A 14,468-nucleotide genomic window follows, 5' to 3' on the forward strand; every position below is an offset into this window, starting at 1 on the left:
GATATCCAAAAAAAATACTGTACAATAAAACAACCTCTGGAGGCATTACAATCCTTGTCCTCATGCTCTACTATAGAGCTGCAGTAATAAAAACAGCTTGGTACTGGCATAAAAACCAACATGTGGACCAATGGAATTGAATTGAAGACCCTGACATTAATCCACACACCTATGAGCATATAATTTTTGACAAAGAAGCTAAAACTGTACAATGGAAAAAAAAAGAAAGCATATTCAACAAATGGTGCTGGCATAACTGGATGTCAACATGTAGAAGGCTGAAAATAGATCCATACCTGTTACCGTGTACAAAACTTAAGTCCAAGTGGATCAAAGACCTCAACATAAATCCAGTTACTCTGAACCTGATAGAAGAGAAAGTAGGAAATAGTCTTGAATGCATTGGCATATGAGATCATTTCCTAAATATAATACCAGTAGCACAGACACTGAGTGAAACATTCAATCAATGGGACCTCCTGAAACTGAGAAGCTTTTGTAGTGCAAATGACATGGTCAACAAGACAAAGCAACAGCCTACTGTATGGGAAAAGGTCTTCACCAACCCCACATCTGACAGAGGGCTGATATCCAGAATATATAAAGAACTCAAGAAATTAGACATCAAAATGCCCAACAGTCTAATTAAGAAATGGGATATAGAGCTAAACAGAGAATTCTCAACAGAGGAAGCACAAATGGCTGAAAGATATTTAAGGAATTGCTCAATATCCCTAATCATCAGGGAAATGCAAATCACACTGTCTTCTTTTACTTAGTTCCTGGATTTTCTTTTCAGAGCTTCAAAGTTTTAGCTCTTCCGTATTAGTGTACTGGCACTTAATGGATATACCAAAGTCCATTTATTCATTTACCTTTCAATATTGCATTTAAAATTTAGCAATTATATATGGCTTCTATAAACATTTAAGAATACATACTGCCTTGTTTCCTTAATGTCCTCCATCCCCTCTGGCTCTTGATAGCCTCTGTACAACCTCTGGTTCTTCCACTTCTTCTTCTTCAAGGTTCCCTGAGCCCAGAAAGGAGAAATTTGATGGAAATATCTCATTTAGGATGGGTATTCCAACATTTCTAATGCTCTGTTATTGTCTGGCCATGGGTTTCCATATTTGTTCCCATGGACTGCAGTATCTTCTCTGATGGGGGCTGAACAATGCATTAATGTATGGTTATATCAGAATGTCATTAGGAGTCATTTTATGTCTGTGTTCCTTTACATAACAGTAGTATTTGGTTTTCCCTAGGTCCCAGACTTATCTCCTCTAAAGTTCTTGGAGACCCAAGCAGAGTTGTATATGGTTTCCCTGTCATTGAGTCTCAAATTCAATCATATATTAGTTGGTTACTCCCACAAGCTTTGTGCCATTATTGCACTAGCACATCTTGCAGGCAGGTCACCATTGTAGACTGAAGAGTTTGTAGCTGGATTGGTGTTTATCTTTCTTTTATGGTAGCATGCAGAGTCCCTACCAGTACTATGAACATTAGTCAGTAGTGGTGAAGACTGTACGCAGGCACTAGCTCTACTTATCTACTTTTGATGTGTTGTATAGGTGTGTTGTTTTCAGCAATAGGGTCTTATCATCTGTCTGTGGATAACAAACAGTAGCCTTTGCAATATTCTGGATTATCTGGGGTTTGCCATGCAGTCCCTTTTGCCAACAACTCCATTTGATATAACCTATTCTCAACACTAGAAGTTTAATTTGGTGACATGAGATATCCAGCTGTGTCTACATCTCTCTTGTTATTTGTCAATATTATTTAGATCACCTTCACATATGTATATATTTTAGGAAATTTCTACTTCATTAGGTTTCTATACAGCCCCTCAAATGACCCTTAGTTTTAGCTGTCTCTGACTATATTCCCTCCCTTTTCCCCCTCTTGCCTCCCCTTCTGGTCTTCACATTCTGGTCCTCATCCCCTCATCCATGCTTTACTATCTATTCTATTCTCCTTTTCTATGGAGATTCATACCTCCCTGTTAGTCCCTTACTCTATACCTAACCTCTGTGGTTATATAGAATATAGCTTTCTTATCAAAAACTTAACAGCTAAAATCCACACATAAGCAAATGCATATCATGAGTCTTTGTTGTGGTCGCTGTTCTTCTTCTGAGTCCTCACACAGGGTGATTTTTTTCTGGTTACTATTTTATTATTTCATTTTTAAAACACTGGATAATTATCTATTGTGTAAATACACCACATTTTTAATCCACTCATCTGCTGATGGACATTCTTCAGTTTCTGGATATTATGAAAAAACTCGTGTGAGAGGAAGTTTCTCTGTCCCACCTGGCCCATGGTCCAGACAAATCTCTCCCACCTGCAGTCCCACAGCCACTTATAAAGTAATCACTCATAGTCTTATATTAATTACAAACTATTTGGTCTATGGCTCAGGCTTCTTGCTAGCTAGCTCTTACAACTTAACTAAACCCATTTCTATTAACTATTAATCTATGTTCTGCCACATGGCTTCATGGCATTATCTGTTCTCTTGCATCTTGCTTCTTCTGGTAGTATCTCAGAGTGTCTCCTCTGATTCCACCTTTTTTCTATATATCTCTTAGATTTCCCACCTGGATCTATACTACCCTGCCATAGACCAATTCAGCTTTATTTATTAACCAATGATAGTAACACATATTCACAGCATACAGAAAGACATCCCACAGCACTTCCCCTTTTCTGTCTAAGCAAAACAGAAGGTTTTCATTTTAACATAGTAAAATTACATCTAACAAAACAGTTATCAAGCAAAATTACAGCTATAATATCTAGTCAATTTGTATTTGACAAAATTAAATAAAATATTCTATCATTTGTCCTAACTTTGTGATTCTAAATTTTATATCTAATTTTTCATGATTATGGAAAACTACAATTATAACTATCTAGTCTTCAACTCCACCAAAGACCCTATGAGGATATAATATTATCTAAATAAACAGAAAGTGCCTTGTAAACAACTTGCAAAAACCTAGAAATGACAGAGATATCTGGCTGTTTGGACAGTTACCCAAATTTTCTCTGCAATATTGGGACATCCATCTTCAGCCTAAAGGCCTAGAGTTTCTGGCATACTTTTCAGTGAAGCATGAGATTTTAAGATGTTTTACCTGTGTCCTTTAGAATGTCTGACAGTTTCTTCTGCAAAGAGGAATCTGAAGGACCATCCTGCCTTGCTTGGACAAAGTTCAGTGGTCACTTTCCTATGGGTTCTGCATGTGCAGTTTATACAACATATTGTCAAGCAGTCCAGGCAAGAGCAGTTTCTGGTCCAAATGGCTAGTTTTGCCAAGAAAAAGATAAACTCCATATGGAGTGTCTTTGATATCCAGCTTCCTCCTTGAAGTTAATTGGTGCTTCCAGGAGAAGACATGTCTCACTGTCCAGAAAAGTGTAAGTTTTAAAAATATTTTAAATGCCATATTCTATATGTCTTTGAAGTGTTTAAAGATAGAAAACTTAACTAACATGTCTATGAATTTGATTATTATAGATAGATGACTATTAATCTGTATTTCTTAATTATATTTTGCAATTTTAAATGAGTTGCATGAACATAATACCTTTAGCAAGAATGGAAATATATATACAGAACAACAAAAATAATTTTAAAATTTGTATCAATAAACCAAAATCTATACTAATGTAAAATAGGTAAGAGCAATAGTTATTCTTTGGATTAAAGTAGATTTAATAATCTACCCTTTTATCCTGTTATTTCTATATCCTCTTTTTTTTTTTTTTTAGGTCCCTGAATCTAATCTCCTTTGTTCAGCCTTTCTCTTGACCAGATCCATAACAATTTATAACCAACCCCCTAAACAAGTGACAAATATCCATAGTTTATTTTTGGAATGTGGGTGTAGTTTTACGTCCTACTTATTGGGGGAGCTGGTAATCTTTTGGAGACCCAAAGAAAATTTAGGATTATGGTCAAGTCCTGACTGGAGTAGTTTGTGAGGTTGGATTATCTCAGTCAGCAACTTGAAACCTTTCTGGATGCAGAACACAGAGAAAACCGCAACAGAGGTACTCTGAAATGTTGGATAATCTGGGCCATCTGTTTCCAGATTGTTCAGGGGGTCTTGTTTGATCAAACCATATTAACCTGAAAGCAATCCATAGGTTCTCATGTTCTGTTGAAACAAAAGAAGAACTTCTTTTCCAAAGCAACATATCCTTAGACCCAAATCTTGAAGTCAAGGTACCATTAAAATATACATATTGGTTTAACTTAGTAGCCCCTGAAATCAAATGTCTCTCTGCAGTTAAAAAAAAAAATCAACAACAAACAAACAAACAAACAAAAACCCCAAAACGCAAAGACAACATAATAACATGCAGTATCCAGACTCTATGTGTAATTTCCATCTTTTTTTTCCCATCTGAATCTGTTCTTATTGTGTATCTGTAATACTTTTCTAACCAGGAGAGTTTTTAAACTGTTAAGCTGTGTGGATAGGATGAAAGTGGCAGCAGCTTTGGCTGCTGGCTCAGCTCTGCTAAGCTTTTCAACATGACACAGGTACCAATGAATCACACTTACCTCCCCAATTCTGAGAAACAGTATTAAGTAGTATGACTGTTTTAAAGCCTATAGCTCTGCTCCTCAGCATACAGGCAGTGGCTGGGAAAAGCCTCTTTGTATCACAGGAGTCTGCCATGTTGCCTCTGAAGCCCCTTGCCAACAGGGGATGCATCTCTATACCATGTCCATAATGACAGATATGAACTAGGATGTTGTTCTTAGCTCCATTCTAGAATTTCTTCTTAAGTTCTTTCAGGTTTTAGGTCAACACTCTTGCCCCATATTGGATGCCAAATATAGGGGGAAGTTTCTCAATCCCATCAGGTCCATTGTCCAGACAAATCTCTCCCACCTGCAGTCCTGTAGCTGCTTGTAAAATAGTCATTCAGAGGCTTATATTTCCTCACTGTGTCAAAATACCTGAGATAAGTAACTCCAAAGGAGCAAACATTTGTTTTGGTTCATGGCTGCAGTCCAGAGTGGACAAGCCCCATTCTTTTAGGCTTGCATTGCAACAGAACATCATGGAAGCAAACAAGTGCTGGAACAAAGCTGCTTACCTCATGATGGTCAGAAAGTAGCAAGGCCACACTTCTAATTAACCTTCTAAGAATATGTCTTCAGTCACCTGTTGTTTTTAACTGAGCCCTACAACCTATCAATATCACTCCTTCTACTGCATTGGAAACCAAGCCTTCAACACATGAATGTGGTGACATTTTATTTGTGCACCTCAATAAAGCTTATCTGAGGATCAGAGAAAAAAGCCAGCCACTATATTAAACATAGAAGTCAGACAATGGTGGCACATGCCCTTAATCCTAGCATTTGGGAGGCAAAGATTCATCCAGATCTCTGTGAGTTCAAGGCTGCACTTCAAACAGAGCCACACACAGTGGCACACTCCTTTAATTCCCAGCACTAGTTAACCATAGAGGTCTGGAGGTCTGTACAGACAGACAGGAAGTGATAGAGCTGTGCGGAAAGAGGAAAGTGATGTAGTTGGGAGGAAAGAGGAAGTAATAAGGCAGGGACAGAAAGGCATATAAGGTGGATGTACAGGAAGTAGTTCTCTCTGGAGGCTGAGGAATTGGTAAGGAGAGGTTGGCTATGGCTTGTCCTATTCCTCTGATCTCTCAGTTTTCACTCCAATATCTGGCTCCAGCTTTTTTTTTTTTTTTTATTAATAAGACGAGTTATCAATTCATCTTACACATGAGCCTTTTGAAGAACATTCCAAGTTACATCATTTTTGAGAAAACTTTTCTAATTTTAGCATGCAATTCAGTGTTAGGGTTTTCATAGGCTATGCAATCAGTAGCTTGATATACTGTTCAATGGTTTGGTTGTTGTTGTTTCAGACAAACTAGAGTGTTCCACAAAAGGAAAAAAAAATCAACCATTACCACCACAACTATATACAAATGTAAATTTATCAGATAAAGAAAATTTAAAAGCCGTGAGAATATCAGCAATTGTTGGGTAGCATATAAAGTAATCCAGTTTCTCATATATTGCTTACACTAGTCTAAATTGATACAATCACTTAGAAGTTGGCTTCATAGTGTTGATAAAACCAAGCACACAAAAATTCCATGACTGCAGTAATTTAATAATTGGTATATAACCAATAGAATAGTATTGTTTTTGATGTCCCGAAGCTGAAAGCAGTGCACGTACTTTGAGCATTAGAAGGAATAGATTGTGGTATAGGTTTACTAGGGATGCTGCTCAGCATGTGAATCTCATATGAAAATCTTCAGTGGAAATGGCAAGGGGTGGGTAAACTGTGTCTTTTATAAACTTGTTTTTTGTAAACCAAGAAAATATGTGTTAAAATTTTAGGGAGTCAAGGAAGGCTTGAGTGAATGTGTAAGAGTGAGTGAAGTTCTGAGTGAATGTGTGCCCTTGAATGGACACAGCCATGTCAACTGCTAATGCCACATTTCCAAGAAAAACTTGCAAAGCCTTCTCCTGGGTCAGATTCAGAGGGATAGCACAAGTTTCCTCTGGTCCATCTGTGACTGTTGATCATGTCTCAAGTATAATTGCTTACTAACCCTTGAGCAGTGCATGCAAACACTAGCAAATGCAGCTTTCCCCTCCCAGGTGGTTTCTACCTGAGACTGCTTGCCTTTGGAGCCATCCTATCCAGACTGATTTCCCCTCCTCCTCTGCTGTACTGTTAAACAGTTTGTGCTCTGAGTTCTTCCACAGTTGGTGTGGCTCCATTAGAGGCCTCACTCCCCACCGGATTTCACTATTTCTTTGTGTGTGTCTGTTCTTTCTTCCTTGGAGTCCCTAGTCAGGTTTACAGGGTCTAAGCTGGTAAGATGTGGGGATGTGGGAATAAGACAAGGTAGGTATTATCTCATTTAGTGATGATGACTGGGAAGGGCACAAGGAATCTTGTGGGTGACAGTAACACTGTATTTATTAATTAAAATTCTGAATTTTCACAAATTTCTCTTACGAAAATTTGTTGAGAAACAACTTACATAACTTTAAGTTAATTATTCTTCAGAAAAGCATTTCTTTAGGGGTTTAGGAGGTTCCTCAGCAGGGAAGAGCACTTGTTGATAAAGTATGAGGACCCAAGTTCAAGTCCTCAGCATCTACATAAGCAGCTACTGCAAATGTAAGCTCAGTGCTATGGGGCTAAGGATAGAAGGGCTTCTGAGCTTTTTGACTTAATAACTAGGCTAGCTCTAGGTTCAGTGAAAGACTGTCTGAAAAAAAAAGCAGGAGTGTGGGCTGAGAGATATATCAGTGGGTAATTCACTTGTTGAACAATCCTGAAGAAGTGGTATTCTGCATCTGTACTACTATGGCAAGATGGGAATCACAGACAGGAGAATTACCCACAAGGTCCTTGGTCAGGTAACCTGAAGTATACAGTTCATCTGCATAAACAAGAGGGCCCTGCCTCAATAAAGTAGGAAGCCAGAATGACTCCCAGAGTTATCCTCTAACAATCACATGCTGCGGTACATGCCATGCATGCCTTCACTCATGCATGCATCGTGGTGCACATACCACACACAGAAGGATGTAGTAGAACACCTACCATCTATGTGTGACTTCCACATGTATTCAGGAGAAACCCACCTGAATGCCCTCATGTGTGCACATACTATCATATACATGCATTAATATGGACAAACAAAATAATATTTCAAATTTCAAAACATAGTATCTCACATAAATTAGTACAAAGGGTGTCATCATAACATCCTCTGTGCCTTAGTTGTGTAACATTTACACAGGTGTAATAAATACAACATTGAAGACTTATTTATTTCCAAGTTCTACATTGGAGGTGAATATACACAATGAGGACGTTTGTAGCAAATTTCTGTCTCAGGATACACATAAAAACAATGGTCCCTACACGTAGGTATTCACAGCCAGTGGGTGTACAAATAGTCAACAATCTGCATGTGATATCCCAGGAACTTTTAGGAATAATTGGTGGATTTGGGGGATAAGAGAGAATCCAGTGTTATGCACTAGGCTGAGTATAGAAAAATCCTGAATTAGATTAGATGATCATTTGGGGTATTTTTGTTTCAAACTAATCAAATTCAATGAGATTTGAACATACACTCTAGCTTATTCATCTGTATGGTGAAGGAGGAAAACACAATATGTGGGAATAGCCCTGTATTGTGGGAGTTGCCTTCAATTGGCTCTATCTACAGAGGAAGCACAACTTGTCCATCAAAAGAGCAATAGCCAGTTTGATGATCAGGGAGTTCCTGGCAGGGTTAATGCACTGTGACAGACATTTATTGAGCACACTCATCAGCAAGAGTGATGTTCTTTAACACAGGCTTCTGTTTATGTGCTCACTCCCAGGAAATAATGCCAAAATAATTAACTCATGCTACTGATTATAATGTGATAATTATATAGGGAAAAAAAACTCTTTAGCTAAAATATATCACTTTAAGATAAATGAATCATTTTTAAGGCTAAAGTGATTGATAGTTTTACAGTCCAAAGAGAATATAATAGAGCTGTTCTCTATTTTTAGGTACAATCTGTTCCTGGCTATGCTGCCTAAAAATAGCATGCCATAAGGTAAAATTTCCACTGTGCCTGTGCATTTACTTGTAAACACACAGAAGAGCTGAAGCCTTAGCAGGGGGCGTATATCAGAAAATTAATACTGTCCATGCTATTTGTTTTTGTTTGGGCCCAAATTTTGTTTACAATCTTTATTATGAAAATAAGAGTATTTTGAGCTCAAAGCTTAAGTCACATATTTTTCTTATCCAAGTCTCATGTCCCTGCCATCTCCAATTTAATGTGATCTTTTTATCAAATAATTCATTGAGTCCTGGCACACATATTTCTTTTGAAATATTAAAGAAGACTACCAAAGTCAAGTTTGAGCTTTGTGATAAGACATGAAAAGAACCTAAAGTTGATGTTCAGTAAATGGCAACTGTAACTGTAGTCATTGTTATCATCAATATCAATGCTCTTAACTCCACACATAGTTTTCTTATCTGAAGTACTAAAATAAAACATAGCAAAGAGAGCAGACTTGATTCTCCATTTACCAGTTTTGCCTTGAAAGTGACACCTTTTGTGAGTAATGAAATAGTTCAGTTTTCTTAACCTTGCTTATTGCAGTCACCATTGATGTCAAACGTCCTGGTATCTGTGTCTTACTCCTCACCTACACACTAGGGCATCACTTACACATCTGAGACATAGCCTTAGCTTTTACAAAATATCCTGCTGAGTCTTACCCACACACATAAGGCTGTGTGACCCTCCACTGGTGCATGACTGACCCATGGGGCCACACCCTCAACCAAAATTGATTCTTCTATCAGTAAACAACTGTCGGTAGCTCTGCAGCTAACCATGGAGTATTATGAGCCTGCCCCCTATCCATATTGTAATTTTGACTAGGTGACTTGTACAGGTCTTGATCAGGTAACTAGTCACATGGGTACATTGGCCCTGTCATGTCAAGAAGACCCTGTCTCATCCCAGTCCTCTCTGACCTCTCATTCTTAAAAACCTTCCCATCCCCTCTTCCTTGATGTCGTTCTCTGGGTCTTGCTGTGAGGAGAGCATGTTATAAGTGTCCCACGTGTGGCTGAGAACTCTACTGACACGTATTTTCTGACGTTGACCAGTTGTTTCTGTTACTCACTGTCCACTGCCCAAAGTATCTCTGTTGAGGAGGGAGTGCATCACTGATCTATAGGTATAAAGATACAAATTTAGAAGGAGTTCTATAACATATATATATAGTAGGTTCTCCCTTGGGGCTTTTGAGCTTCCAGAGCATGGCTTCTTAGCTAGAGTTACAGAACTAGACTTAAGTTTTCTTGTGAGGAGTGGGACTTCAATCCTATCTGAAAGCAGTAGGTTATCCCCATAATGCTAATAGCACTATTGCATGAGCACATTTTCCCCAAGCAATCAGTACTGTACTGTGACTAGTTCATGAATGGGTACAACTGTTGATGACTTTTCTTCTCACCATACTTTTATGAACATTTTCATGGTTTTAGGCATAGTTGCACTTGAAACTTAAAATATGCAAATGACCAAAGCATGACTCTTCTTTTTGCTATAGGCATCAGGCTGGCCTTGAACTTTTTATATGGTTGAACATGATCTGGAACTAGGCTTTTCCTGATGCCAGCTCCTGCTGGGTTTCCAGTTTGCGCCAACTCCACCATTAAACCTTATGTTTTGGGTGACAGATTGGGCCATGCTAAAGACCTCTGTTCAACTGAGCAGAACATGAATCAACTTTTAACAGGTCTGCTCTAGAAGCATTTTTCCGTTTTGCAGTGTATCTGGAAAAGTGAGAGACAGTAACCCAGTCCATTTTATCAATAAAAAAATGGAGCAAAAGTGGATGAAGAAATAGAAACAGAGACTGGTGAGAGTTTTATTATTAATATTACTTATTATTACTATTTTTAAGATTAATATAATTATATGATTACTTCTTTCTTTTCTTCTCTCTAAACCAACCATCCCACATATCCTGTCTTGCTCTTTTTCATATTTGTGCAGACTTTTTTTTTTTGTTTTTTTTTTTGGAGACAGGGTTTTTCTATGTAGCTTTGCGCCTTTCCTGGAACTCACTCTGTAGCCCAGGCTGGCCTTGAACTCACAAAGATCTGCCTGGCTCTGCTTCTCTCTGGGATTAAAGGCGTGCCCACCACTGCCCAGTTTGTGCAGACTTTTTAAAATTTTAAATTTTCTCTCATAGAATACATACCAACTACAGTTCCCCCTCCCTCCACTCCTTTTAGCTCCCTCCCCCTCCCTCTAACCCCTCCCCCACTACCACCTCCTGTCTCCCTTATGACTTTACTTTTCAGAAAAATAACAAGCCTACAAAGGACTACAGAAAAACCTGACAAAACAGGGCACAATAAGACAAAGCAAAAGCCCTCATATCAAGACTGGATAAGGCAACCCAGTAGGAGAAAAACAGTTGCCAAGAGCAGGCAAAAGAGTTAGAGATGGACCTGCTTCTGCTGTTAGGAGTCACACAGACACCCTGCTAACAGTCACAGTATATATGCAGAGGGTCTGGTGCAGAAGCATGCAGGCCTTGTGCTTGCCGCATAAGTCTCTGTGAGCTTCTATGACCCCTGCACAGTTTATTTCTATATAATAGAAAATGCATAAAATTGGAAAAACTATTCATAAATCATACATCTAATAAGAGATTAATATTCAGATTATCTTGTGAAGCTCTTAACCTCCCAAATGACATAAATGCAAATCTTACTTGAAAATATGCAAAGAACTAATTTTGTTGTTGTTGTTGATATTGTTGTTCTGTTTCCCAAGACGGCAAAGAGATGATCACTGAACACATAAAACCATAGAGAGCACCAATAACCTTGAAGGAACCTCGTTCCTTAAACAGTGGAAATAGGTTCCTCCCCTTAATAGCCCCATGATACATTTCCATTTTTATTCAAACATATTTGGAAACATCCTGAAACTGAGAAAGAATGGTAGATCCGGCCTTTACTTGTTTTAGATGCATGCAGAATAAAATATATGTCTTTAGGGTGAGTCTCCTTTATAGTATTTTATGCATAATTAAACATCCATAAGATTAATATAAGATGCATCATGGGATGGGACATCCACATTGAGCAAAGGCTTACCCAATCTAAGACAGAGATCCCTTTGTACTCCACTCCCTAAAAAACAGACTTCTTTTTTTTTGTAACATTTCCTACAATATATTTTAATGTTTTTCTACCACTAACTCATTCCATGTGTTTCTCATCCACCTACCCCACTTCAGTCTCTCACTCTTCCTGAACTCTCTCTCTTTCAAAAAAAAAAAAAAAGAAAGAAAAGAAAAAACAACCCAATTGAACATTGAATCAAAACAAACAAAAAACAATAAGACAAACAAAATAAAACACCAATCCCTCAAAAATATATTGAATAAATTTTGTATTGGCTAACTATTCCTGGGCACGGGGCCTGACCTAGAGTGTTGTTGACATCCTCAGTGACAGACACAGTGTTGGATACAAAGGGATTTTGCCTTTCCCAGCAGGTGTCCATTACAAGTCGCTTTCTTGGTTAAGGATGGGACTTTGCACTGTTCCCCTTCCCTAGGGCTGTGATTTTGTCTGTTTTGAAACTGTACAGGCCTTAGTGTGTTTGGTGCTTGTCACAGTCTCTGAGTTTGCATGCACATCAGTCCTGCTGTGTCTGGAAGATGTAGTTTCCTTGGAGTCTCCCACCACCGCTGCTCTTCCTCCAGGCAGGAATTGAGGTGTTGGGTTTACTCACTCACTTGTCCACTGTCACTCTGGACCGTGTATTTCTTTCTGTTCTGTACTATCGTTTAACTTTTGAGTAGTATCCTTGTTATCTCACAGTCTGTGTGCTCCTTTATTTCAGTTATTTTAATAGGAGACCAAGAACCTGGAAACCTCTGGCCATTAAGATCACTCTTGGTGTACTAAGGGCATTGTGATATCTTTGAAAGACAGGGAATGAATCATGCTTGGAGTGAGTACTCACAGCTTTGCTCCAGAGGGTAGAATTGTGAACATACCTTTTCCGTAGCACATTCCCGCAGATAGCGGCATCAGCCAGCATCCTCTAGGCTTGAGAAGCTGCATCAACTCCACAGTGCCTCACTTTACATTTCCTTGCTTGATCCTTTCCTCCATCTTAGTTTCCCTGAGATTATCAATTTAGAATAAAAACATATGGATTTTCTCTCTGGGTTTGGGGATCCTGGAGTGGAGGCACCAGTGAATATATTATGGTAACAAGAATAGTGACATTGAAAATGTTTCTTAAATTTCCATAATTCATATTTTGAAGTGTTAAGCATTTTTATCCTTAAAAATTATAATTCTTGGATTATAAGAATTATAATTAAACCATCTTTTCAAAGTGGTTTAGTTGAGTAAGAAATTAAGGTGAGTTAAACCTAAATCCAATATCATTGGTAGTTCCCTCACACCTTCCACATCTTTTCAATATTGAAGGAGAATGTTGCTATTGTAATTAGACTAAAATGACCACTGTGACAGCTTTTAGAAACCAAAGTCACTCCACCATTTCTAAAGAGTGGCCAGAATTCCTTGCCAGCCTAAGTCCCACGGAATGCAAAAATGAAGAGGAAGTATCTCAATGGATTGTAGGAACTTCAGAAAACTTTATGTAGCTGAATGCATCACATGGAGGTTATAATAATGTGAACCCAGAAGAAAAGGTAAAATAAACAAGAAGAGTCCTAGTTGTGTATCATGAGACTTAATGCCCTCGAAGATACAAAGAGTCACTCATTTTTACCTAGGGGTGGGGAAATTCGGTATGGGGCAGCATGGCACAGGGGAACCCAGGGAGATGTGTCTGCTGCCTTCGTGTGCTAGGGAACAGCTTTCAGGGGTGTTTTTTTAACAACCTTCAGATTTTTAAGCCTCCAATTTATTTTCCACATCCCTCCCATCACTCTCCTCCTTTTCCTAGACACCTGCCACTTATTTTGTGCACTTGAGGTCTTGCCTCTCTTCTACAGTTCCCTTCTGCACAGAATGGAGGATGGTGATGGGAGTTCAAACAAGCATGTGGCTGCTCCTAGGATTCAGTCAATACTGTGAAGGAATGGTGGTATCATCAAACAATGTTTTCTAGAGGGTTTTTTTTTTTTTTAGTTAAATTTGCAAATAACTTATGGGCTAAAAAAAAACTCTCTAGGACTTTGAACGAAATAACTTTGGTCTATGTATCAAGCAGCACCACGCTAGCAGGAATTGATTCTCCCAGGATTAAAGGTCAGTCTAATTCTAGAACACTTTGTTCGTGTCATGTCAAGTGCGCCAATCTCCCAGCTGTGTGATTTCAGGTATGCTCTAGTAAAGCAGATCATGGAAGTGGGATGCTCAGTCTTACCTCTTTAGACATGAAAATACTGAGTGGCTGTGGTTCAATATTTCATGTTAAAGAAGGGCCAGAAAGATGGCTGAGTAAGTAAGGGCATATACTGTCAAGCCCGAAGACTTTGACTTTGATCCTTAGAATGCACATGGTCGATTATAAGAAACTACTGCCAAGATTTGTTTTCTGACATCTACATGTGCACTATTACACACAGGAACCCATACACAAAATAAATAAGTAAGTAAGTAAGTAAGTAAGTAAGTAAGTAAGTAAGTAAGTAAGTAAGTAAGTAAATAAATAAATAAATAAATAAATAAATAAATAAATAAATAAATAAATGCAAATTTAAAAGTTATTTCATGCTGAACTTGTGTATTTGGGGTCTTTTGTTACTCATTTCAGAGTATGACTTTCTTTCTCAAGAATAATATTTTAGTAGTTCAAAAACAATTTTCTATCTCCTTTTTACAAGCTCTTTAAATTA

The sequence above is a fragment of the Onychomys torridus genome, chromosome 14 (assembly GCF_903995425.1).
Source record: "Onychomys torridus chromosome 14, mOncTor1.1, whole genome shotgun sequence".
In the NCBI taxonomy this organism is placed as follows: Eukaryota; Metazoa; Chordata; class Mammalia; order Rodentia; family Cricetidae; genus Onychomys; species Onychomys torridus.